Source organism: Sus scrofa, chromosome 14 (assembly GCF_000003025.6).
Source record: "Sus scrofa isolate TJ Tabasco breed Duroc chromosome 14, Sscrofa11.1, whole genome shotgun sequence".
Classification (NCBI taxonomy): Eukaryota; Metazoa; Chordata; class Mammalia; order Artiodactyla; family Suidae; genus Sus; species Sus scrofa.
The window spans coordinates 87366087-87392833 of NC_010456.5; the positions used below are offsets into that span (position 1 = coordinate 87366087).

Below are 26747 nucleotides of genomic sequence, written 5' to 3' on the forward strand. Positions count from 1 at the left end.
GGGATGTTTGCTGTGTTCTGTTGTGAAAGAGGTGCATTGATGCCAGGTAAAGCAGGATACCAGTTTTTAATGGTTTTATAAAAGTGGTGGTGTGATTGGTAGTTCTTGAAAATGCACTTTTTCTTATGGCTGGGTCACGTCATGGATATGTTTTAGAATCACTAAGCTTTGCAGTTCTTCACATGTGAGTTTTCCATTATGCACTTTGTCAGTTTTTCTCTATTTTCCCTTAATTTGGGGTATTCTTCTTGTGTAATTGATTTGAAGTCTTTGTCTTCTCTATCTTGAAAACATTTTCCCCCATCTATCACTATTATCTCATTTCTGGTGTCTTTTTTGCCTGGTGGCAGCTGTGCCCCACCCCCATATTTTTTTTTTTTTTTATAAAACCTGAATTGTTTGGAGTTATTGTTGTGGCTCAGTGGGTTAAGAATCTGACGGCCGTGCCTCTGGTTCCCAAAGAGTCCAGAATTGGAGCCCGGGCTCAGCGCAGTGGGTTTAAGAATCAGGTGTTGTTGCAGCCTGGGCATAGGTTCCAGCTGTGGCTGGGATTCAGTCCCTGGCCCAGGAACTTCCAAGTGCCAAGGGTGCATCTGCTATGTTAAAAAAAGGAAAAAAACACCTTTTTCCCTTTGCTTAGCAAGATTGAAATTAGGCAAAGCATGCATTCAACCTGGGAATTGAAGACAAATTTTTAATTCATTTTGTTTTGGAGAAGAAGTTGATTGACAAATCTGTGTGACTTTCTGGTGTACAGCAGAGTGATTCCATTTTATATATATATATGTATGTACTTTGCCATGGTTTTCGCATTTTGTTTAATACAGGACATTGAATAGACTTCCCTGTGCTACACAGTAGGACCTTGTTTATTTTACATATGCTAGTTTGTGTCGGCTAGCCCCAATCTCCTAGTATATCTCTCCCCGACTCCTTTTCCTGGTTGGTCACCATAAATTTGTTTTCTATGTCTGTGAGTCCATTTCTATTGTGTAAACTAGTTCATTTGTGCCCTATTTTACCTTCCACATATAAGTGATATCATGTGGCATTTGTCTTTGAATTTCTGACTTACTTGACTCAGTATGGGAATCTCTAAGTCCACCCATGTTACTGCAAATGGCATTATTTCATGCTTTTTCATGACTGAATAGTGTTCCATCTTCTTGATCCATTCATTTGTCAATAGACATTTAGTTTGCGTCCATGTCTTGGCTATTGTCCATACTGCTGCTATGAAACTTGAAGTACATGTATCTTTTTGAATTATGCTTTTGTTCAAATATGTGCCCAGATGTGGGACAGCTAGATCATCTGGCAACTCCAGTTTTAGTTTTTTTGAGGAACTGCCATACTGTTTGCTATTGTGGCTCTACCACCCACCAACAGTGTAGGAGGGTTCTCTTTTCTCCACACCCTCTCAGCATTTCTTATTTGTACTTTTTTGTCTTTCGTCTTTTTTTGTTGTTGTTGTTGTTGTTGCTAGTTCTTGGGCCGCTCCCGCAGCATATGGAGGTTCCTGGGCTAGGGGTCGAATCGGAGCTGTAGCCGCCAGCCTACGCCAGAGCCACAGCAACGCGGGATCCGAGCCGCGTCTGCAACCTACACCACAGCTCACGGCAACGCCGGATCGTTAACCCACTGAGCAAGGGCAGGGACCGAACCCGCAACCTCATGGTTCCTAGTCGGATTCGTTAACCACTGCGCCACGATGGGAACTCCTATTTGTACTTTTTGATGATGTCCTTTCTGATGGATGTGAGACGATAACTCATTGTGTTTTGATTTGCCTTTCTCTAATAACTAGCAATGCTGAGCATCTTTTCATGTGCCTGTTGTTGGCGATCTGTATGTCGAAGAGAAAATTGTAAACATTGGAAATGGAGGAGGAATTTCATATGGAAAACCTCCAATAGCCAGTTGGAAAGCAAACGCTGTTCTTGACGGATTCAACTAAGTGCTGGTTTGGAGAAAAGCAAAGTATTTTTTTTTAATTGGAAATAGATAAACCCCGTCAAGCCAATAAAAATCTAATTTCAATAGGACTAAGATAAAAAATATTGTAATATGGTATTTGTCTTTCTCTTTCTGAGTTACTTCACTCAGCATGAGAGTCTCAAGTTCCACCATGTTACTGTAAATAGCATTATTTTGTTCTTTTTATGGCTGAGTAGTATTCCATTGTGTATATATACCACCTCTTCCTAATCCAATCATCTGTCCATGGACATTCAGGTTGTTTCCACATCTTGGCTATTGCGAATAGTGCTACAATGAACATGCAGGTGCTTGTGTCTTTTGCAAGGAAAGTTTTGTCCAGATATCAGCCCAAGAGTGGGATTGCTGGGTCATATGGTAGTTCTATGTACAGTTTTCTAAGGTACCTCCATACTGTTCTCCACAGTGGCTATACCAGCTTACATTCCCACCAACTGGGTGGGAGGGCTCCCTTTTCTCCCCACCCTCTCTAGCATTTGCTATTTGTGGATGTATTGATGATGGCCATTCTGACTGGTGTGAGGTGGTATCACATGGTAGTTTTGATCTGCATTTCTCTAATAATCAGGGATGTTGAACATTTTTTCATGTGCTTGTGGGCTATGTGTATATCTTCTTTGGAGGAATGTCTATTCAGGTCTTTTGCCCAGTTTTCCATTGGGTTTCTGGCTTTTTGCTGTTGAGTTGTATAAGTGGTTTGTATATTTTAAAGATTAAGCCCTTGTCCATTGCATCGTTTGAAACTATTTTCTCCCATTCCATAGGTTGTCTTTTTGGGTTTTTATGGCTTCCTTTGCTGTGCAAAACTTTGTCAGTTTGATTAGGTCCCATTGGGTTCTTTTTGTTGTTATTTTGTTGCCTTGGGAGACTGACCTGAAGAAACATTGGTAAGGTTGATGCCAAAGAATGTTTTGCCTATATTCTCTTCTAGAAGTTTGATGGTGTCTGGTTTTATGTCTAAGTCTTTGAGCCATTTTGAGGTTATTTTTGTGCACGGCATGAGGGAGTGTTCTAGTTTCATGGATTTGCACACAGCTGTCCAGTTTTCCCAGCACCACTTGCTGAAAAGACAGTCTTTTTTCTCATTTTATATTCTTGTCTCCTTTGTCGAAGACTGATTGACTGTAGGTGTCTGGGTTTATTTCTGCATTCGCTATTCTGTTCCATTGGTCTGTGTGTCTGTTTTGGTACTGGTACTGCACTGTCTTGAAGACGTAATATCGCCTGAAGTCTGGGAAAGTTATGCCTCCTTCTTGGTGTTTTCCCTCAGGATTGCTTTGGCAATTCTGGGTCATTTATGGCTCCATCTAAATTTTGGGCTTGTTTGTTCTAGTTCTAAGAAAAATGTCCTGGGTAATTTGATAGGGATTGCATTGAATCTGTAGATTGCTTTCGATGGTATGGCCATTTTTACCATGCTAATTTTTCCAAGCCAGGAGCATGGAATATCTTTCCATTTCTTTGACTCCTCCTTAATTTCCTTGCTTAACGTTGTATAGTTCTCAGCACATAAGACTTTCCCCTCCGTAGTCAGGTTTATCCCTAGGTATTTACTTTTGGGGGGGGTGCTATTTTGAAAAGTATTGTATTTTTGTATTCCTTTTCTAAATTTCATTGTTAAAATACAGATGGAGACCGATACCTAATCTTGTATCCTGCTACTTTGCTGAATTCATTGATCACTTCAAGTGGTTTTTGTGTTGCGTCCTTCAGGTTTTCTATACGTAGTATCATGTCATCTGCATACAGTAACAATTTTGCCTCTTCTCTTCCCATTTGGATCCCTTGTTTTATTTCTTTGGTTTCTCTGATTGCTGTGGCTAGTATTTCCAATACTATGTGGAATACAGTTGGTGAGAGTGGGCATCCTTGTCTTGTTCCAGATTTTGTTGGGGGTACATTCAGCTTTTCCCTATTGAGTATTATATTTTCTGTGGGTTTGTCATAAATGGCTTTTACTAAGTTAAGGCATGTTCCCTCTATACCCACTTTGGTAAGAGTTTTGATTATGAACGGATGTTGGACTTCGTCAAATGGCTTTCCTGCATCTATTGAGATGATCATGTGGTTTTTGACTTTTGTTTTGTTAATGTGGTATATGATGATAGATTTGCGTATGTCGAACCATCCTTGTGAACCTGGGATGAATCCCACTTGGTCGTGGGTGTGATCTTTTCTATATGTGGTTGGATTCGGTTGGCTAAAATTTTGTTGAGAGTGCTTGCATTTATATTCATCAAAGATATTGGCCTATAGTTTTCCTTTTTGGCAGTATTTTTGGTTTTTGCATCAGGGTGATGGTGGCTTCATAGAACGTCTTTGGGAGTGTTCCTTCTTCAACCTTTTGGAAAAAGTTAAGGAGGATGGGTATAAGTTCCTCTTTGTATGTTGGGTAGAATTCAACTGTGAAGCCTTCTGGTCCTGGACTTTTGTTTGTAGGGAGTGTTTTCATTACATACTCAGTTTTATTTCTGGTGATCAGTCTGTTCAGTTGATCTTTTTCTTCTTGATTCAGTTTTGGCGAGCTCTAGAACGTTGTCCATTTCTTCTAGGGGGTCAAATTTGTTGGCATACAATTGTTCATAGTATTCTCTGATGGTTTTTGGTATTTCTGCAGTATCCATTGTGATCTCTCCTTTTCCATTTCTTGTTTTGTTTATTGGGGTTTTTTCTCTCTTCTTCTTGGTGAGCCTAGCCAGAGGTTTGTCGATTTTGTTCACTCTTTCAAAGAACCAGCTCTTGCTTTTATTTGATCTTTTCTATTCTTTTTGAATCTCTATGTTATTGATTTCCTCTCTGATCTTTATGAGTTCCCTCCTTCTGCTGACTTTAGGTTTTGTTTGTACTTTTTCTCATTCATTTAGGTGGTGGGTTAAGCTGTCAATTGGAGATTTTTCTTCTTTGTTGAGGAAGGCCTGTGTCACTCTGAATTTCCCTCTAAGCACTGCTTTTGAGGCATCCCATAGATTGTGAATGGTTGGAGCTTCATTATCCTTTGTCTCGAGGTATCTTTTCATTTCCTTTTTGATTTCCTCATTGACTTCTTGGTTTTCTAGTAGCATGTTTCGTCTCCCTGTAGTTAGGTTTTCTCATTTCCTTTCCCATGGTTGATTTCTAGTTTCATGCCCTTGTGGTCAGAGAAGATACCCAAAATGATTTTGATGCTCTTAAATTTGTTGTGGTTAGCTTTGTGCCCCACCATGTGGTCCATCCTTGTGAATGTTCCATGTGCACTTGAGAAGAATGGATATTCTGATTTGGGGCGATGTAATCTTTTGTAAATGGCAGTTAAGTCTAACTTTTCTACCGTGTCATTATAGGATCTCCGTTGCCTGATTGACTTTCTGTCTAGAGGATCTGTCCATTGATATGAGTGGGGTGTTAAAGTCTCCTACGGTTCTTGTGTTCCCCGCTCTTATTGGATTATTGTATTTATGTCTGTTAGCATTTGTGGTATGTATCTGGGTGCTCTTATCTTAAGGGCATATATATTGACAATTGTAATAGCCTCTTCTCGAATGGATCCTTTTACCATTACATAGTGTTCTTCTTTGTCTTCCTTTATGGCCTTCATTGTAAAGCCTGTTTGGTCTTATACGAGTATTGCAGCGCCTGCTTTCCTGCCTTATCCACTGGCCCGAAATATCGTTTTCCATTGCCTCACTTTCTGTGGCCTTTGCCCTAAGGTGAGTCTCTTGTAGCCAGCATCTTGTAGGCTTTTGCCTTCTTATCCAACCTGCCACTCTGTGTCTTTTGAGAGGACCATTCAGTGCATTAACATTTAAGGGAATTGTTGATAAATATGTATTTATTGCCATTTTGAACCTTGTTTTCCAGTTGATTCTGTTTCTCCTTTGTTCCTTCCTTTTTTATTTCTTCATTCATTTATTTTTTTGCTTGGAAGATTGTGTACTTTTCTTTTTAGTATTTGTGAATGTAATGTTTGGTTTTGATTTGTGGCTGCCCTGTTTTTTAAGTATGCTAACCCCTTCCTATATCTGCTTGCTTTAGCCTGATTGTCATATAGGCTCGAACACATTTTTAAAAAAAAAAAAGAAGAAGAAGAAGAAGAAGAAAAGGGAAAGAAACAGTCTAGCTTGTCTTACTTTGCTTCCCCACACTCTGTGATTTTGAAGTCCTTTTTTGACATCTTCATGTGTGTTCTTTTGCTGTGTCTTGTGTTGATCATCACTTTTACAGTAGGTTTTCTTCCCCTTTTGTATCTGTGTCCTGGCTTATTTAAGTGATTGCTTTCCAGTTGTGATTTCCTCCATCCTATTTGTCTTACTTCATTTTTATGTAGAGAAGCTCTTTCAGTCTTTCTTGTAGAACGGTTTTAGTATCGCTGTGCTCTTTCAGGTTTTGTTTGTTGGGGTAAGTCGTTATTTCTCCTTCTATTTCAGATCATATTCTTGCTGGGTAGAGTATCCTAGGCTGCAAAGTTTTCCCTTTTAGAGCCTAGAATATATCTGGCCACTCTCTTCTGGCCTGTAGTGTTTCTGTAGAGAAATCAGCTGATAGCCTTATGGGGGCTCCCTTTTAAGGAACGCTTTGTGTTACCTTTGCTGCCTTTAGCATCCTCTCTTAATCTTGAACTTTTGCCATGTTCATTATAATATGTCTTGGTGTGGGCCTGTCTGGGTTGAACTTGTTTGGGGCCCTCTGTGCTTCCTATACCTTGATATCCGTTTTCTTTAGATTTGAAACGTGTTCAGACATAATTTCTTCACATATATTTTCAACCCCCTTTTTCTTCTCCTTCTGGACTCCCTATTATGTGTAGATTGGCCTGCTTTATATTTATCCATCATGGATTGCTTATACTGCTTTTGTGTTTCTTCATTTGGTTTTCTGTCTGCTGTCCTGATTGGGTGCTTTCCAGTCTTCTATCTTCCAAGTCACTAATGCATTCCTCTGCATTATTCATTCTGCCTTTTAAGGCCTCTAGCTCAGTTTGTATCTCTCCAAATGAATTTCCTAGTTTTTCCTGCTTCCTCCTTGTATTTTCTAGTCCTTTCTAAAGTAATCTGCATTACTGTGCATATCTGCTCTTAATTCCTTCCTATTCACCCTTAATTCCTTCAGGATTTTCACTATCTCCATTTGGAACTCATGGCCTATCAGACTATCGAAGTCTGTTTCCCTGTTTGCTGCTTCGGGTGAATTCTCCTGTTGTTTTAACTGGGAATCGTTCCTGAGCTGCATCATCTTGCTTAGTGGTTTTCTTGTTCTGTGAGTTTAGGGAAACCAGACTGCAGTCTTGAAGGGCCATTTCTATGCAAGAGCAGCCCCCTTTGTATTTTGTGGGGGTCATTTTGTATTTGGGGCATGGGAGTTTGGATAGTTGCTGTCTCATTCTTCAGTGTGAGCAGGCTGTTATCCCCATGGTGCTGAGTGTGTTTCCAAGGAGAAGGAGGCAATGGGCAGGGCTAGTGGTCAGTGCCTGGTTGGTGAGCTCTTGACAGTAGCAAGAACCTGCAGAAAGGTGGCACAGGATACTCCTCGTTGCAGGGTCCTGAGACGCGGTAATGAGCCTTAGGCAGATTTAGGAGCATTTGGCCATGGCAGAAGCTGGGTATTTGAGTTCCCAGGGGAGTGAGAGCAACAACAGGCAGTGTTCAGTCACAACGCCCTCCTCTGTGGTGCCCTCTGAGGTGACTGGGGAGGCAAATGGTGCCTGCTCATGGACCCCCAGTGGTGGTGGGCCACACCCACCTCTGGAGTCAGAGACAACTGCAGTGGTTTGCACCCATCACCTGTGGACCATGGAAGAAGCACTCTGTTCTGCTTAGCCCATGCAGGAGGTGGTTCACAGGCTGTTCCCAGTTGTAGGGTCCTGGGACGTGACAATGCTCAGGCATCTGTAGGAGGTGCCCAGAGCATTTGGCAGTGGCAGTGGCAGCAGCAGGGTGGGTGTGTTCACATGGGAGTGACAGCAACACCAGGTGGTGCCCGGTTGCAGTGCCCTCCTTTTGCTGACCTCTGAGGTGACTGGGGCCACAGGTGGAGCCTGTGTTTCTTTCCTCTTTTCCTTTCCTTCCAAATTGAGCATGTGGAAGTTCCTGGGCCGGGGATACAACCCAGGCTGCAGTAGCAACCTGAGCCACCGCAGTGACAAAGCCAGATCTTTACCCACCTGGCAGGGGATTTAAGTCCAGCCTGAGGATGTTCTTACTGATATGAGAAAAAAGTCCCTTGTTCCTCCTGTCTTTGACTGCGTATACACTTCTGTTGGGTCTGATTAGTGGTCCAGCTGCTTCAGTGTTGGGGAAACCGTCTAAGGGCAGGAACATGAAGGTGATGCACTGAGCTTGTCAAGGCTCATCTGGTGAAGGCAGCCTGTCATCTGCCCCCTGTCCTGGGGCCACTGTGGGTCCAGCCAGAGAAGCCAAGCTTCCCGGACTGTGTGCCCCCGGAAGGGGGCAGTCCCTGCAGGCAGCACGGTGGCTGTGAGTGAGCACAGGGGAGCAGACTCTCTTCATCTGTCATCTCTGCTCCTGCGACCTGTGCCACCTGGTCTGACGTGTCTGACTTCCTAGGACACATCTGGGACCCTGTCAGCAGGTGTGTTGGGAAATTAGAAACCCTATGATCTCCAGCAATCCCACTCCTAGGCATCTATCCAGAGAAAACCACGACTCGCAAAGACACATGCACTCCGATGTTCATTGCAGCACTCTTTGCAATAGCCAAGACATGGAAGCAACCTAAATGTCCATCGACAGAGGAGTGGATCAAGAAGATGTGGTACACATACACAATGGAATATTACTCAACCCTTAAAAGGAATGAAATACCGGCATTTTTAGCAACATGGATGGGCCTAGAAGCTATCATACTACGTGAAGTCAGCCATAGGAAGAGACACCAACCTCAAATGCTTTCACTGACATGTAGAATCTGAAAAAAGAACAGACTGAACTTCTTGGCAGAACAGATGCTGACTCACAGACATTGAGAAACTTAGGGTCTCTGGAGGAGACAGTTTGGGGGTTGGAGGAATGTGCTTGGGTTGTGGGATGGAAATCCTGTGAAATTGGATTGTTATGACCATTATACAACTACAGATGTGATAAATTCATTTGAGTAATAAAATTTTTTTCCCACTGTTCAGCATGGGGATCAAGCTATCCTTACATGCATACATTTTCCCCCACCCTTTGTTCTGTTGCAATATGAGTATCTAGACATAGTTCTCAATGCTACTCAGCAGGATCTCCTTGTAAATCTATTCTAAGTTGTATCTGATAACCCCAAGCTCCCCATCCCTCCCACTCTCTCCCTCTCCCTCTTGGGCAGCCACAAGTCTATTCTCCAAGTCCATGATTTTCTTTTCTGAGGAGATGTTCATTTGTGCCAGATATTAGATTCCAGTTATAAGTGATAGCATATGGTACTTGTCTTTGTCTTTCTGACTCATTTCCCTCAGTATGAGAGTCTCTAGTTCCATCCATGTTGCCACACATGGCATTATTGTGTTCTTTTTTATGGCTGAGTAGTATTCCATTGTGTATATACATACCACCTCTTCCAAATCCAATCCTCTGTCGATGGACCTTTGGGTTGTTTCCATGTCCTGGCTATTGTGACTAGTGCTGCAATGAACATGTGGGTGCAGGTGTCTCTTTTAAGTAGAGTTTTGTCTGGATATATGCCCAAGAGTGGGATTGCAGGGTCATGTGGAAGTTCTATGTTTAGATGTCTAAGGTATCTCCAAACTGTTCTCCATAGTGGCTGTACCAGTTTACATTCCCACCAGCAGTGCAGGAGGGTTCCCTTTTCTCCACAGCCCCGCCAGCCCGTGTGTATTTGTGGACTTATGAATGACAGCCATTCTGACGGGTGTGAGGTGGTCTCTCATGGTAGTTTTGATTTGCATTTCTCTTATAATCAGGGATGTTGAGCATTTTTTCATGTGTTTGTTGGCCATCTGTATATCTTCCTTGGAGAACAGTCTATTCAGGTCTTTGGCCCACTTTTCCATTGGTCGATTAGCTTTTTTGCTGTTGAGTTGTATAAGTTGCTTGTGCATTCTAGAGATTAAGCCGTTGTCCATTGCATCATTTGAAACTATTTTCTCCCATTCTGGAAGTTGTCTTTTTGTTTTCTTTTGGGGGGTTTCCTTTTCTGTGCAAAACTTGTCAGTTTGATTAGGTCCCATAGGTTTATTTTTGCTCTTATGTCTGTTGCCTTGGGAGACTGACCTGAGAAAATATTCCTGATGTTGATGTCAGAGAGTGTTTTGCCTATGTTCTCTTCTAGGAGTTTGATGGGGTCTTGTCTTATATTTAAGTCTTTCAGCCATTTTGAGATTATTTTTGTGCATTGTTGTGAGGGTGTGTTCTAGTTTCATTGCTTTGCAAGCAGCTGTCCAGGTTTCCCAGCAATGCTTGCTGAATAGACTTTCTTTTTCCCATTTGATGTTCTTGCCTCCCTTGTCAAAGAGTAACTGACCATAGGTGTCAGGGTTTATTTCTGGGTTCGCTATTCTGCTCCATTGGTCTGTCTGTCTGTTTGGATACCAGCACCACACTGTTTTAATGACTGTGGCTTTGTAATATTGCTTGAAGTCTGGGAGAGTTATGCCTCCTGCTTGGTTTTTGTTTCTCAGGATTGCTTTGGCAATTCTGGGTCTTTTGTGCTTCCATCTAAATCTTTGGATTGTTTCTTCTAGTTCTGTGGAAAATGTCCTGGGTAATTTGAAAGGGATTGCATTGAATCTGTAGATTGCTTTGGGTAGTATGGCCATTTTTACAGTATTGATTTTCCCAATCCAGGAACATGGAATATCTTTCCATTTCTTTCCATCTTCTTTGATTTCCTTGATTAAAGTTTTACAGTTCTCGGCATGTAAGTCCTTTCCCTCCTTGGCCAGGTGTATTCCAAGGTATTTGATTTTGTGAGGTGCAATTTTAAAAGGTAATGTATTTTTGCATTCCTTTTCTTTTTTTTTTTGTCTTTTTTTTTTCCCACTGTACAGCAAGGGGGTCAGGTTATCCTTACATGTATACATTGCAATTACAGTTTTTCCCCCACCCTTTGTTCTGTTGCAACATGAGTATGTAGACATAGTTCTCAATGCTATTCAGCGGGATCTCCTTGTAAATCTATTCTAGGTTGTGTCTGATAAGCCCAAGCTCCCGATCCCTCCCACTCCCTCCCCCTCCCATCAGGCAACCACAAGTCTATTATCCAAGTCCATGATTTTCTTTTCTGAGGAGATGTTCATTTGTGCTGGATATTAGATTCCAGTTATAAGTGATATCATATGGTATTTGTCTTTGTCTTTCTGGCTCATTTCACTCAGGATGAGATTCTCTAGTTCCATCCATGTTGCTGCAAATGGCATTATGTCATCCTTTTTTATGGCTGAGTAGTATTCCATTGTGTATATATACCACCTCTTCCGAATCCAATCATCTGTCAATGGACATTTGGGTTGTTTCCATGTCCTGGCTATTGTGAATAGGGCTGCAATGAACATGCGGGTGCATGTGTCTCTCTTAAGTAGAGCTTTGTCCGGATAGATGCCCAAGAGTGGGATTGCAGGGTCATATGGAAGTTCTATGTATAGATTCCTAAGGTATCTCCAAACTGTTCTCCATAGTGGCTGTACCAGTTGACATTCCCACCAGCAGTGCAGGAGGGTTCCCTTTTCTCCACAGCCCCTCCAGCGCTTGTTATTTGTGGATTTATTAATGATGGCCATTCTGACTGGTGTGAGGTGGTATCTCATGGTAGTTTTGATTTGCATTTCTCTTATAATCAGCGATGTTGAGCATTTTTTCATGTGTTTGCTGGCCATCTGTGTATCTTCTTTGGAGAAATGTCTATTCAGGTCTTTTGCCCATTTTTCCATTGATTGATTGGCTTTTTTGCTGTTGGGTTGTATAAGTTGCTTATATATTCTAGAGATTAAGCCCTTGTCAGTTGCATCATTTGAAACTATTTTCTCCCATTCTGTAAGTTGTCTTTTTGTTTTCTTTTTGGTTTCCTTTTCTAATGTTTCATTGCTGGTATACAGAAAAGCGACTGACTTCTGCATGTTAATCTTATATCCTGCCACTTTGCTGAATTTGTTGATCAGCTCAAGTAGTTTTTGGGTGGAGTCCTTAGGGTTTTCAATGTATAGTATCATGTCCTCTGCATACAGTGACAGTTTTAGCTCTTCTCTTCCCATATGGATACATTTTATTTCTTTTGTTTGTCTAATTGCTGTGGCTAGGACTTCCAAAACTATGTTGAAGAGCAGTGGTGAGAGTGGGCATCCCTGTCTTGTCCCAGATTTGAGGGAGAAGGCTTTCAGTTTTTCCCCACTGGGTATTGTATTTGCTGTGGGTTTGTCATAAATGGCTTTGATCATGTTCAGGAATGTTCCCTCTACGCCCACTTTGGCGAGGGTCTTGATCATGAATGGATGTTGGACTTTGTCAAATGCTTTTTCTGCGTCTATTGAGATGATCATATGATTTTTGACTTTTCTTTTGTCAATGTGGTGTATGACGCTGATTGATTTGCGTTATGTTGAACCATCCTTGTGAACCTGGGATGAACCCTACCTGGTCATGGTGTATAATGTTTTTGATATGTTGTTGGATTCAGTTGGCTAAGATTTTGTTGAGAATTTTTGCATCTATATTCATCAAAGATATTGGCCGATGGTTTTCTTTTTTGGCAGTATCTTTGTCTGGTTTTGGAATGAGGGTGATGGTGGCATCATAGAATGTCTTTGGGAGTAATCCTTCTTCTTCAACCTTTGGAAAGAGTTTAAGGAGGAGGGGCACCAGATCCTCTTTATATATTTGATAGAATTCGCCTGTGAAGTCATCTGGTCCTGGACTTCTATTTGTAGGGAGTGTTTTTATGACTTCTTCAATTTCATTTCTAGTGATCGGTCTGTTCAGTTGGTCTGTTTCTTCTTGCTTCAGTTTTGGCAGGCTGTGAGAGTCTAGAAAATTGTCCATTTCTTCCAGATTGTCAAATTTGTTGGCATATAGCTGTTCATAGTATTCGCTTATGGTTTTTTGTATTTCTGCAGTATCTGTTGTGATTTGTCCTTTTTCATTTATAATTTTATGGGTTTGAGTTCTTTCTCTCCTCTTTTTAGTGAGTCTGGCCAGGGGTTTGTCAATTTTTATTTACCTTTTCAAAGAACCAACTCTTCATTTTATTCATTTTCTCTATTGTGTTTTGAATCTCTATTTTATTGATTTCTTCTTTGATCTTTCTAATTTCCTTCCTTCTGCTGACTTTAGGTCTTTTTTGTTCTTTTTCTAATGCGTTTAGGTGGAGGGTCAAGTTGTCAATTTGGGATCTTTCTTCTTTTTTGAGAAAGGCCTGTATCACTATAAATTTCCCTCTGAGCACTGCTTTTGCAGCATCCCATAGATTTTGAGAGGTTGTGTCTTCCTTATCATTTGTTTCAAGGTATTTTTTAATTTCCATCTTGATTTCCTCATTGACTCATTGGCTTTTTAGTAGCATGTTGTTTAGTTTCCACGTAGGAGGTTTTTTCTCATTTCGCTTCCCGTGGTTGATTTCTAATGTCTTGGCGTTGTGATCAGAGAAGATACTTGAGATAATTTATCTATGCTCCTAAATTTGTTGAGGATAGCTTTGTGTCCCCATATGTGGTCGATTCTTGAGAATGTTCCCATGTGCATTTGAGAAGAATGTGTATTCTGATTTTTTTGGATGTAGTGTCCTGAAGAGATCAATTAAGTCTAACTTCTCTATTGTTTCCTTTAGGATCTCTGTTGCTTTATTGATTTTCTGCCTGGAGGATCTGTCCATTGGTGTGAGTGGGGTATTAAAGTCTCCTACTATGATTGTATTCCCATCAATTTCTCCCTTTACGTCTGTTAATATTTGTTGTACGTATCTGGGTGCTCCTGTATTTGGGGCATATATGTTGACGATAGTAACGTCCTCTCCTTGGATGGATCCCTTAATCATTAAATAGTGTCCTTCTTTGTCTTTCTTTATGTCTTTTGTTTGAAAGTCTTTTTGTCTGCAACTCCTGCTTTCCAGTCGTGTCTATTGGCATGAAATATTGCTTCCCACCCCTTCACTTTCAATCTATATGTATCCTTTGTCCTAAGGTGACTTTCTTGCAGGCAGCAGATTGAAGGTTTTTGCCTTTTTATCCACTCAGCCACTCTGTGTCTTTTGATTGGGGAATTCAGTCCGTTGACATTTAAGGTGATAATTGATAGATGATTATTTATTGCCATTTGAACCTCGTGTTCCAGTTGATTCTATGGTTCTCCATTCTTCCTTTCTATTTTTGGTTGGATGGTCTCCGGTTATTATCTGCTTGAGTGTTTGTTTTTTGTTTGTTTGTTTTTTGTTCTCATTTTTTGCGAATGCAATGTTTGGTTTTGGCTTAGGGTTGCCCTGTTTTTTAAGTATGCTAACCCCTTCCTATAATTGTGTGTTTCAGCCTGATAGTCCTGTAGGTTCAAACACTTCATTACTACATTAAAATGAAGAAGAGAAACAAACAAACAAACAAACAAACGAAGGATCTATTTATTTCCATACATCCCTTGCCCACATTTTATGATTTTGATGACTCTTTTTTTTTTCTTTTTAATTTTATTTTGTTTGAACCATGTTCATGATTAAATCTGTATGCTGGCTGATTTGAGTGATTACTCTCTGATTGTGATTTCCTCTTTCTTAGTTCTTCCTCTTCTTTTTTTTTTTTAATGTTTAAAATGAAACCCTATGATCTTAGGAGGCTCTGGCCCCTCCCTCCCTGTGCATGTGTGGTGGGGAGTTTTCTTCTGAGCCCAAGAGAGTGAGCACAGGCACACACACTCCTGCACAGGGAACTTCAGCAAGGACCTTGGGATGTGGTCAAAAGAGGAACAGCCATGGGGGAGGTAATGAGAGGAAGAGAAATGGGGATAAAGGCATGACCTACTCATGACACCCCTCCCACACGCTCAGGTCTCATCCCACATGTGCTTGAGGACACCCCTAGAAAGATCTGCTCAAATCTGCTCCACTGTGCAGGTGGGGGTCAGACAGGCCTCCAGACACAGTGAGTCATCCAAGATGGAGACCAGGTGACAAGGAGGAGTTGAGGCTGGTGCAAATCTGTCTCCTCAGTGCCACACACAGACCCTCCCCGAGTGTTGTGCAGAGGGATGTGTGGTGTGACTGGGTGACATGCAAACTGTGTGGATTGTGTGGAGGGCAATGGGATTGGACCCCGTATTCGACCCCTGGAGCAGCCACCACACATTAGGTGCAAAGATCTTAGGTCTCCACATTCAGGACACGCAGGGACCACAACAGGGACGGTGGCTGCAGGTCTTGTCCTCTGACAGGGCTGGTCTGAGTGTGATGGCATGGACCCCAGGACTGCAGAGCCAGCCTAGGTCACCCCTCCCCAATCCCCAGGGGAAGAAGTGCTTTCCTGGGGAACAACTGAGTCGGAGGAGCTGGGCTCGCAAGGCAGAGAGGACAGAGTGGACGGAATAGGAGGTGGTGGCAGCAGGGTGCTCACAGTGGGGGTCCCACCTGCACTTAGAGCCTGGGCTCTGGAGTTCTGACATGGCCTCAACTCTGGGCATCAGTCATGCCACTGAATCTGCAGAGCAAGCCCACAAGGGCGTAGAAATACTGCCCCCAATTACTGCTGACTCCATGTGGTCAGATATATTATTGACTGAAAATGGATCAAGAAAACGATCCTTTGAAGAGTTTTGACATCGAATATTTGATTCAGATCAGTTGAACATGTGCAAATAATGGTCACTAGAGAAATCTTACAGGAGTTCCTGTCATGGAGCAGTGGAAACAAATCCAACTAGGAGCCATGAGGTTACAGGTTCAAGCCCTGGCGTGGCTCAGAGGGTTAAGAATCCGGTGTTGCCGTGAGCTGTGGTAGGGTGCAGCTGGGGCTCAGATCTGGCGTTGCTGTGTCTGTGGTGTAGGCTGGCAGCTCTCGCTCCAGTTCGACTCCTAGCCTGGGAACCTCCATATTGCTGTGGGTGTGGCCCTAAAAAGCACAATAATTTAAAAGAAAGAAAGAAAGAAAGAAATCCTACAAATGGTGAATTCTAATCATTAATTTGTGATGTAGACAGGAAACCTATCAATTTTTATTAAAAGGTGATCCCTAAGGAACCCTTGCAATTAATTAAAAGGAAAGATGGGTAAACTTTGGTTTACTATGGTGCATTTTCAAAGCAGGGACAAGGAGGTAAAATGATTTATTGAGGTTTCCTTGGAAAATAGTTTCTCAATGCCTCTTCTCACGTACTGGTATGATGCTGATTGCAGTGATGATTAAGCTCAGAAGAAAAAATAGTGAGGAATCCAAGTTCTCTGAGGTCAAGTGACTGGGTCTGAAGAGCAGGCTTAGACTGGAGGCTCAAACTACCAAGACAAAATTGCTTTTGTCACTTTAAATATACTAGATGGATGGCCCATTTAAGTTAATCTTATAGCCCAGGTGTTTGTATGCATATTAGCTTAGGCTGAAGTAGTACTGACCACTCCCCAGATGTCATCAGCTCTCACCCTGCTGCCCCCACAATACGCCACTGGGTGGGAGCTCACTTTGAGGAGCCTCAGTCCTTCCCCTGCTCAGTCAGGAACCTGAAGTGCTCCCATCCTGCTTCTCCTCCGGCCCTAGGACTCATCCCCAACTGCCTCCATCATCAGAAGGAATGGGAACCTGGAGAGATGCTGTGGGAGGTTATGCTGGGCCAGGTCTGGAAGGACACGCATCCCTTCCTTCCTCTCCTGCTTCATTGACCTGTGGTCTCAAAGGAGGCTGGAAAATCTTCCAGCTGTGCCCCAAGATGGGGACAGAATCTTATGGAAAAATTCACATTGTCAGCAACAGCAAGGAAGTCATCTCCATCTATTGTGTCTTCAAATGTAGAGTGAATATTTACCATGCCACACTCTGGCACAGGCTGGCGGCTACAGCTCCGATTGGACCCCTTGCCTGGGGACCTCCGTATGCCATGGGAGCGGCCCTAGAAAAGACAAAAATATATAAATTTACCATGCCACAAGCACAGTGCTGAGAGCGGCCTGCAAACTGATCAACAGCAAGACTGTGATTGTGAATTGAGGAATGTTGGCTCCACAGGCTGGCAGAATCCTGGGACCCTGCTGCACTCATGCCGTTTTTCATGTGACCACTAGAGGGCCGTGTTTACCGGCTCATGACAAATACTGCCCCATTCAAAACATCCAGAGGCAGCCTTCATCAGAAAGTGTTTCATAAAGTGACAGGATTTCTTTACTATCTATTCACTTACTTATCTTCTTCAAATGCACTTTGAAGTTAATGAAAATCTACTACAAATAACAAATATAAGGTGAACCACTGCCTGGAAGGTGTCCCTTGTGACACATGCACATGGAAAATTATGGGTTCAACCCACCACCTGTGTCCATCTCTGTCCCTTCCTCTCTTCCTCCAACCATCTAGAAACATCTCTTTATGTCAAACATTTTTTGACAATCTATATAGAATAGTTGAGATGTTTTCCAATCTTGTTTTGCTTTGTGTGATATGAGTCTTTGGGTGGCAAGAGGTCTGCCCACTAGACACTGGGTCCACACTCTCTCCTATCCTCAAAGCACTCAGGTTGCTGTCCCTCGGGGAACGTGGCTAAACTCCTGTCTATCCTGAAGGAGCATCAGGTTCAGAATAAGGGAAAATGGTTCTGATAATTGTAAGAGTGAGATAAGGTTATGCTTTTTCTCTTTGTTTGCTTGTTTGCTTTTTAGGGCTGCACTTGTGGCATATGGAGTGTCCCAGGCTACAGCTGCTGGCCTATGCCACAGCCACAACAACTTGGGATGGGAGCCATGTCTGCAGCCTACACCACAGCTGATGGCAACGCTGGATCCTTAACCCATGAGCAAGGCCAGGGATCAACCCAAATCCTCATGGACACTGGTTGGATTCCTTTCCACTGTGTCACTGCGGGAACTCCCCATGTTACACATTTTCAATTCTCACCTTTTTCTTTGTTTCATTTCTTATTTAACGTTTATAAATGCTGTTTGCAGGGGTCCAGCCTCATGTCTCCACACGTGGATGTCACGTTCTCCCAGCACCCTTAGTGGACAAGCCTGGCTTTCCCCCTCGAATGATCTTGCCACTCCTATCAACACTCACTAGTTGACATGTGAGGGTGTGTTTCTGGGTTCTGGATTCACTGCATTGATGTGTAATTCTGTTTTCATGCCAGTGCCCAACTGTCTTGATTTGTCCTTTGCAGTAAGTTTGGAAGTCAGCAAGGGGCCTCCTCTCACATGACTTTTCTCCCAGTTAATATTTGGCTCTTTGGGGGTCTAGTCCATGTAAAGCGAATGTTAAGAGGCGCTTTTCCATATTTCTGAAGGAACTGCAGTGGGATTGTAAATTGCAATGTGAAGTATGGGGTGTTAGCAGTGAGAAGTCTTCCAATCCATGAAATTGGGATTTGTGTCTTTTAATCTCACAAAGTTTCCTCAGTTTTCATGGTACGAGTCTTTGCCTCCTTTGCGCAGTTTTTTACTAAGTATTTAATTGATGACTCTTCTATTTGCTGCCACTATAAAAAAATTGTTTTCTTCATCTCCTTTTCAGGTACATCTGGTTAGTGTACAGAAAGGCAAATGATTTTCCAGGTGCCTGTATCCAACTACTACTTCTTCTCTGATTCATTTACTAGTTCTAACATTCTTTGTGAACATTCCTTAGGATTTCTCCATATGTGATTTGTCCTGTGTGAAAAGAGCTAATTCTACTTCCTCCTGTTATAATAGGATGGAAGTGATTTGTTCATTGGTCGATGGATTGATTGATGGATCTTTCCTACCCGCTGTGGCTAAAATGACCAGTACTATGTTGCACTGAAGTGGTAAAGCCCAGCATTCTTACACGCTTCCTGATCTCAAAAGAAAAGCTGTCACATCTTCCGAATCCAATCATCTGTCGATGGACATTTGGATTGTTTCCATGTCCTGGCTATTGTGAATAGTGCTGCACTGAACATGCGGGTGCATGTGTCTCTTTTAAGTAGAGTTACACAAACAAATGAACATCTCCTCAGAAAAGAAAATCATGGACTTGGAGAAGAGACTTGTGGTTGCCTGATGGGAGGGGGAGGGAGTGGGAGGGATCGGGAGCTTGGGCTTATTAGACACAACTTAGAATAGATTTACAGGGAGATCCTGCTGAATAGCATTGAGAACTATGTCTAGATACTCATGTTGCAACAGAAGAAAGGGTGGGGGAAAAAATGTAATTGTAATGTATACATGTAAGGATAACCTGACCCCCTTGCTGTAGAGTGGGAAAATAAAAAAAAAAAAAAGAAAGAAAGAAAAGCTGTCAGTTTTTACCACCGAGTGTAATGTTCACGGTAAGTTATGTCATTGAAATTCCCTTCAAACCTAGTTTGTTGCGTGCTGTTCATTCTGAAAGGGTGCGGAAGGTTTTCAGTTGCTTTTACTGTGTCAGTTGAGATGATCGTGTAATGTGGGGCATTACACTGCTGTGTTTCCTAGGTTGAAGCATTCTTCTAGCTCTCTTTTTAAAATTTCACATTCGTGTGTCTCACCCCACCCACCTACTGCCTCTGACAACAACAATCTGTTCTCCAAAACTATGACATGGACTTTTTTTTTTTTTTTTTAAGATTCCATGTATACTTGAGATTATGTGGTGTTTGCCCTTCTCTCTGAGTTACTTCACTTAAAAGAATGCCCTCAAGCTCCTTCCAAATTCTTACATGGCAAGATTTCATTCTTTTTTTGCCTGGATGATATTCCATTGTATGTCTATGCCACAATTTCTTTTCTTTAATTTTCAAGTTAAATTTAGTGTATATACATATATGTGCATGTACACACACATATTCTTACTCAGATTCTTTCCCATGCAGGTTATTACAGAATATTGTGTGGTTTTCCTTCTGCTATTTCTGTTTTACATACAGTTGTGTATATATGTTAATTCCAAATGCAAAATACATCCCTTCCCCCCCATTCCCCTTTGTGAACCCAAAGTCCACTTTCAGTCTGCGAATCAGTTACTATTTTGCAAAGAATTTCATTTGTATCATTGTTTATTTTCCACATATAGGTGATATTATATAGTTATCTTTCTCTTGGTATGATAACCTCTAGGTCCATCCATATTGCTGCAAATGGCATCATTTCCTCTTTTATGGCCGAGTAATATTCTATTACGTGTATATTACACATCTTCTTAGTCCATTGCTCTGTTGGTTGACTTTTAGGCTGCTTCCATGTCTTGGCTATTGTGAAGAGTGATGCAGTGACAGTCAGGGTGCATGTATATTTTCTTATGTTTGTTTGCTTTTTAGGGCCTCACCCACAGCATATGGAAGTTCCCAGGGTAGGGGCCAGCCCACACCACAGCCACATCAATGCAAGATCTGAGCCACTTCTGTGACCTACACTGCAGTTCACAGCAATGCTGGATTCTTAACCCATGAGTGAGGCCAGGGATTGAACCCACATCCTCATGGATCCTAGTCAGGTCTGTTACCACTGTGCCATACTGGGAACTCCATGTATATTTTCAAACTCTGGTTTTCTCCAAATAGGTGCCTATTAGTGGGATTGCTGCATTCTGTGTTTGTTGTGTCCTAGTCAGGTTAGTTACCACCGAGCCACACTGGGAACTCCATGTATATTTTCAAACTCTGGTTTTCTCCAAATAGGTGCCTATTAGTGGGATTGCTGCGTTCTATGTTTGTTGTATTTTTAAGCTTTATATGGAATCTCCATACTGCTCTCCATGTGGCTGCACCAACTTACAATCCCACCAGCAATCTAGGAGGGTTCCCTTTTCTCCACCTCGTCTCCAGCACTTGTAAATTGCAGACATTTTAACAAGGGCCAGTCTGACGGGTGGGAGGTGGTAGGTACCTCATGATAGTTTTGATTTGCATTTCTCTAATAATTTGCGATGTTGAACATGTTTTCATAGACCTATTAGTCACCGGTGTAACTTCAGAAAAACAGGATCTGCCCATTTTTCAGTCAGCAATATTTGTTTGTTTGCTATTGAGTTCTATGAGGTTTTGGTATATTTTGGATATTAACCACTTAGCAGACACATGATTTGCAAAAATATTTTCTTCCATTCTAAGGGGGCCTTTCCTTTTCTGGATTGTTTCCTTTGTCATGTGGAAGCTTTTGAGTTTGATGTCGTCTGACTTGTTCCTTTTTGGGGTTTGTTTCCTTTGCTGTTGGAGTCAGATCCAAGGAAATCATCACCAAGACTGAGGTCAAGGAGCTTCCTGCCTATTTCTGTAGGAACCGCATGGTTTCAGCTCTCACATCAAGGCTTTAATCATTTCTGAGTTAAGATTTATGTATGTGCAAGACAGTGGACCGGTTTTCATTCCTTCAAATGTGGCTGTCCAGTTTCCCCATCACCATTTACCAAAGAGTTTCTCTTCTCCCCATGGCATGTAGTTAACCATTTGTCATAAATTAACTGACTGTGTATGCACGAGTTTCTTTCTGGGCTCTGTATTCTGTGGCATTCATTCATGTGTTTGTTATTATGCCAACATTGTGCTGTTTTGATTACTGGAGCTTTGTAATTTAGTTTGAAATGATATGCCTCCAGCTTGGTTTATCCTCCAGATTGCCTTGGCTTTCGGTGTCTTTTGTGACTGTATGCAAATTTTAGGATGATTTGCTTTCTTTCTGTGAACAAAAAGATGCCACTGAAATTCTGATAGGGATTGCATTCAATCTGCACATTGCTTTTGGGAGCATGAACATTTTAAAAGTGTTAATTCTTCCAGTCCCTGATGATAAGAGTATGTTCCCATTGAGTACTTTCTTCTTCAATGTCTTTCCTCAGTGTCTCCTTGGATGTTATGACCATTGTAATCTGAACTTGTGTCCACATCTGTTGAGACGAAACACCTGACTAGTTGGATGTTCTAATTCAATCGTTCCCTGTGTCCTTGAGAACCAGGTGTCCCACTCAGGAATAAAGGAGATACAGATGTAACGGAGAGAGGTGAGTAAACATGTGGACAGTTCTCACTTTAAATTGCATGTATCGGAATTATACTACTCTTTTATCACATATATAAGGTCTAGCTCTTCCTACATGCAAGACCTAGAAACAATGGCCAAACCAGAAGCAAGGAGGATACCTAAAGTTCCAATGTTCATGATGATTAAATAATATTTCCCACTAAAGGAAACCAAGACTTCTTGGAAAATGACTGATTCTAGTGCTGGGAGGACATATACAAGAAGAGTTTGAACCATCTTGCCAAACCACATCTCAAAGAAGCATTTGGACTACGAGGGTCACGTCCAAAGGACGGAAGAGTTACCCAGAAGAGGGTCCAGCTGGTGAAAAATGTGACAATCGGACCATAAGCATATAAAATAATTGCAGTCAAATGAAATCCACCAAATATGGTTTAAGGCTTGACTTTGTCATGTTTTGTTTTACATTCATCATCTTTGAGGATGATAGGTGAGCAGTTCATTCTCTGGATAATGGAGCAATGAATGAAAAGAATAAAACATCTACCCTGCCGTTCCTCTATGAACTGTTCCAGCAGGTGACCAAATGAGAGATGAAGGAAAGTGGTTTTGTTTTCTGATCAAATTAATCCAGCTGATACATGAAAAAGAAATGATGGCATTAGAGTATCATCATTTTCCCTCTCAAAGGCATCGGTGAGAAGGATTGAACATCATCTTTCCTGACATCTCAAAAAAAGGCAGCTAGCCTGACATGTGTGTCCTGTGAAGAAAGAGCAGTGCCTAGAGTCTCATCAACAGTCTTGATCCTGAGCTGGATCAAGCCTCTGAATACAGTTGAACATCTGCAGGAAATGTGGAGCACAGAGGGATGTGTTGATCTGCCTCCTGGGAACACAGTCTGCAGAATCCATACTGCAGAGTTCCCCAAGGAAAGAGCTCAGCTTCTTCCCTGGAGGCATGTCAGAATGAGAGGGATGGAGAAGGACCTCAGGGACTAAAAGAGTTGGGCAAATACCAAAGATGGCAAGCATCATCTAGAGGGTCTAGAGGCACAGGAGGGTGATAGACACTACAAAGAAACCTAAGGAGAGTAATGAGTATAGAGATGAGGACAGTGAGAACTTTGGGAAGGAGGGAGGTGGTAGTGATTGGGAGGGGACACAGGGAGGGTCTTCTATGGTAGATGAAAGTACAAATTCTTATCCTTTATGGTGGTCACAAGGCTGCTCTTTTTACTGAGGTAGAGTTGATTTATAACATTATGGTAGTTTCAAGTGTACGACATAGTGACTCAAAATTTTGTAGATTATACTCCATTGAAAGGTATTTAAAATACTGGCTATTTCCCCTGTGTTGTACAGTGTATCCTTGTCGCTGGATGATTTTTCTACTTATTTAAGTATTTATTTAAGTATTTATTTAAAATCTCAAAATATTGACGCCTAATGAATATGACCAGATACAGAAAGAGGTCCCTCATATAAAATGCAATGTTCTCTCTAGTGGAAGAAAACAGATCAGTGGCTGCCGGGGGATGGGAGGGAGGGAGGTGTGGATTATCAAGGGGCATGAGGAAATCTGGGGAGTGTTGTGTTTATTTTTGTCTTAAGTGGACTGAGGCTTTTCTGTGTATATACATACAACAAAACTCAATGAACTGTCCTCTTTAGAACTGTGGAGTCTTTGGACCTCATGTGCACATCCATGAAGCTGTGACTAAAGCAGCACAGTGTGGTGTGTCCCAGTCCTTTGGAAGCCATGTGTCTCAGGCTTTGTTGATGCTAAGAAGGCCCTGGTGCTATGGAAAGTCCAGACTCCTGTTCTTGCTCTGAGTCTCCATGAGTGCCAGGTAAACTGTGTTTCCAACAAGGGTCCCAGGAATTCTCCTGCTCAGGGAGGTTGGGAAACTCTGGTGTGAAGTGGGTGGGAGCTGACGAGCAGCCTTTCCTCATCGTGACCAAACCATCCTCAGGTGAAACCAAATGAAACCTCCACCATCCACAGCCAGGGGAAAACGAATATATGATCTCGTGGGGTTTCACCAAGTGCCTGATCCTTAAGTACCATAGAACAAGGGAGTGTCATCAGTGTCTCCTTGAAGGAGCTTCCGCAGCCCCCAGCATCTTAGATCATTGGATTGATGGGGAGAAAGCCCAGTGGATGGCGGAAATGGTCTCCATAGAAACCCTGGTACTGCAGTTACCCAATCAAGACCCCAACTCCTATAAAAGACACACCAAGGGCTTTGCTTAGAATTTTGTCTCGAAGGATGGTTGCTGTGTTCTGTTGTGAAAGAGGTGCATTGAATGCCCAGTAAAGCATGATACCCTGTTTTAATAGTTTTATGAAAGTAGTGGTGTGATTGGTAGTCCTTGAAAATGCACTTTTTCTTATAACTATCAGTTATGACCTGATAACCAGATCAGGTCAGGAAAATGTTTTTAGATTTACTGAGCTTTGCAGTTCTTCACATGTGAGTTTTCCCTTATGCTTTTGGTCCGTTTTTCTCTATTTTTCCTTAATTTGGGGTATGCTTCATATGTAATTGATTTGAAGTCTTTGTCTTTTCTATCTTGAAAACATGTTCTTCCATCTATCACTTACCATTACCTCGTTGCTGGTGCCCTTTTTCTTTTGTGGCCTCTGTGCCTCCCGTTCATTTATGGAAACTTGACTATTTTGGAGTTCCAGGTTAGTGCAGTGGATTAAGAATCCAACTGCCATGGCTTCAGTCCCCATGGAAGTGAGGGTTAGAGCCAGGCTCAGTGCAGTGGATTTTAAGAATCAGGTGTGGCTGCGGCTGCGGCCTGGGCATATCTTCCAGCGGCAGCTGGGATTCAGGCCCTGGCCCAGGACCTTCAATATGCCAGGAGTGCAGCCATTAAATTAAAAAAGAAAAGCTAACATAAACTTTGTCCCATTGCTTAGCAAGATTGAAATTAGGCAAAGCATGCATTTGCCCTAGGAATTGAAGAGAAAATTTTAATTTTTTTGGGGGGGAGTATAGTTGATTTACAATGTTGTGGTAGTTTCTCACACAGCAGATGGTAAATTTTACCTACAGGCAAGTATATACTATGTCATCTTCTTTTCCATTTTGTTTATTACAGGATATTGAATATACTTCCCTGTGCTTTTCAGTAGGACCTTGACTATTTCATATATAGTAACTGGTATCTGCTAATCTCACTCTCCTAATATAACCCTCCCCCACCCCTTTTCCTGGTTGGTCACCATAGATTTTGTTTTCAATGCCTGTGAGTCTGTTTCTGTTTCATAAACTAGTTCATTTGTGTCATATTTTCCATTCCTCTTGTAAGGGATAGCAAATGATATTGGTCTTTGTCTTTCTGACTGACTTGACTCCGCATGGGAATCGCTAGGTCCATCCCTGTTACTTTAAAAGAATTATTTCATGCTTATTTTATGATGGAATAATGTTGCATTTTCTTGATACATTCACTTGTGCATGGACAATTAGTTTGCTTCCAGATCTTGGCTATCGTCAGTAGCACAGCTGTAGACGGTGAGGTGCCTGTATCTTTTTCAATTATGCTTTTGTCCTAACATGTGCCCAGAAGTGGGATTGCTAGATCCTCCGGCCTCTCTATTTTTAGTTTTTTGAGGAACCCCCCTGCTGTTTGCCATTGCAGCTGCACCAGTTGACATCCCCACCAACAGGATAGGAGGGTTCCTTTTTCTCCACACCCTCTGCAGCTTTTCTTATGTGTAGACTTTTTGATGACTCCCTTCCTAATTGGTATGAGATGATACCTCATTGTGGTTTTGACTTGCTTTTCTCTAATAGTTAACAATGTTGAATATCTTTTCATGTGCCTATTGGCCGTCTGTACGTTGAAGAGAAAATTGTAAACATTGGAAAGGGAGGAGGAATTTCATATGAAAAACCTCCAATAGCCAGTTGGAAAGCAAACACTAGGCTTGGAAGGTTCAACTAAATGCTGGGTTTGGGAAAGGGAAAATACTCTTTTCTTTTATTGGAAAGGGATAAGCCCTGTCAATCCAATAAAAAAGTAATTTTAATATGAGTAGGAGAAGAACTATACAAAAACTAATTCTAAAGCTAACGAACATTATCATAGCTATGTACGTGACATTTTAGGCTACATGAATAATTTTCTGAAAAACAGGACATATCAGGATAAAATCTGGGGAGTCAGAAACTCTGAAGAGACCACTTTTGTAAAGAATCATGACAACTGGTCACACCTTCACCTCAGGGTGTCCTGAGGAGCTGACTCCTTTGAGTGCTTAGAAAGCTTTGCCAGTGTTTGACAAGGGTGTCTTCCCCTGGTCCCAGCATCCACGACATTCCCCATGACAAAACTGGGGCCTTGGGTTTCAAACATGCATGTCAAACTTCCAAACAACACCTAGTTTACTTGTTTTATACAAAGAAGTTTGTGTCTCTTAACCCTTTGCCTCTCTCTTGTCCCCGCTTCCCTCTCCAACCTTGTGACTAGCTTGTTCTCTGTGTCTGGGACTCTCTCGGTTGTCTTATGTACATTCATGTGTTTTCTGTTTTAGACTCCATTTATCAGTAAATGCTGACATATTTGTCTTTCTCTGACTGACTTATTTCACTAAGGATAATAACCTCCAGGCCCATCCATATTGTTGCAAATGGAAAAATGTCCTTCTGCTTCATATCCAAGTAGTATTCCTTTGGTGTGTGATTTATATACATATTTAAACTGGGGTTCCTGCTGTAG

The 26747-nt window shown here is 41.9% G+C and overlaps 1 long non-coding RNA gene across 1 annotated transcript; it reads left to right on the plus strand.

Annotated features, from left to right (window-relative positions):
• LOC110256657 lies at positions 1-23857 on the plus strand. The gene is made up of 3 exons (XR_002338511.1): positions 1-46; positions 21869-22030; positions 23685-23857. It is a non-coding gene; the product is annotated as an uncharacterized LOC110256657 (long non-coding RNA).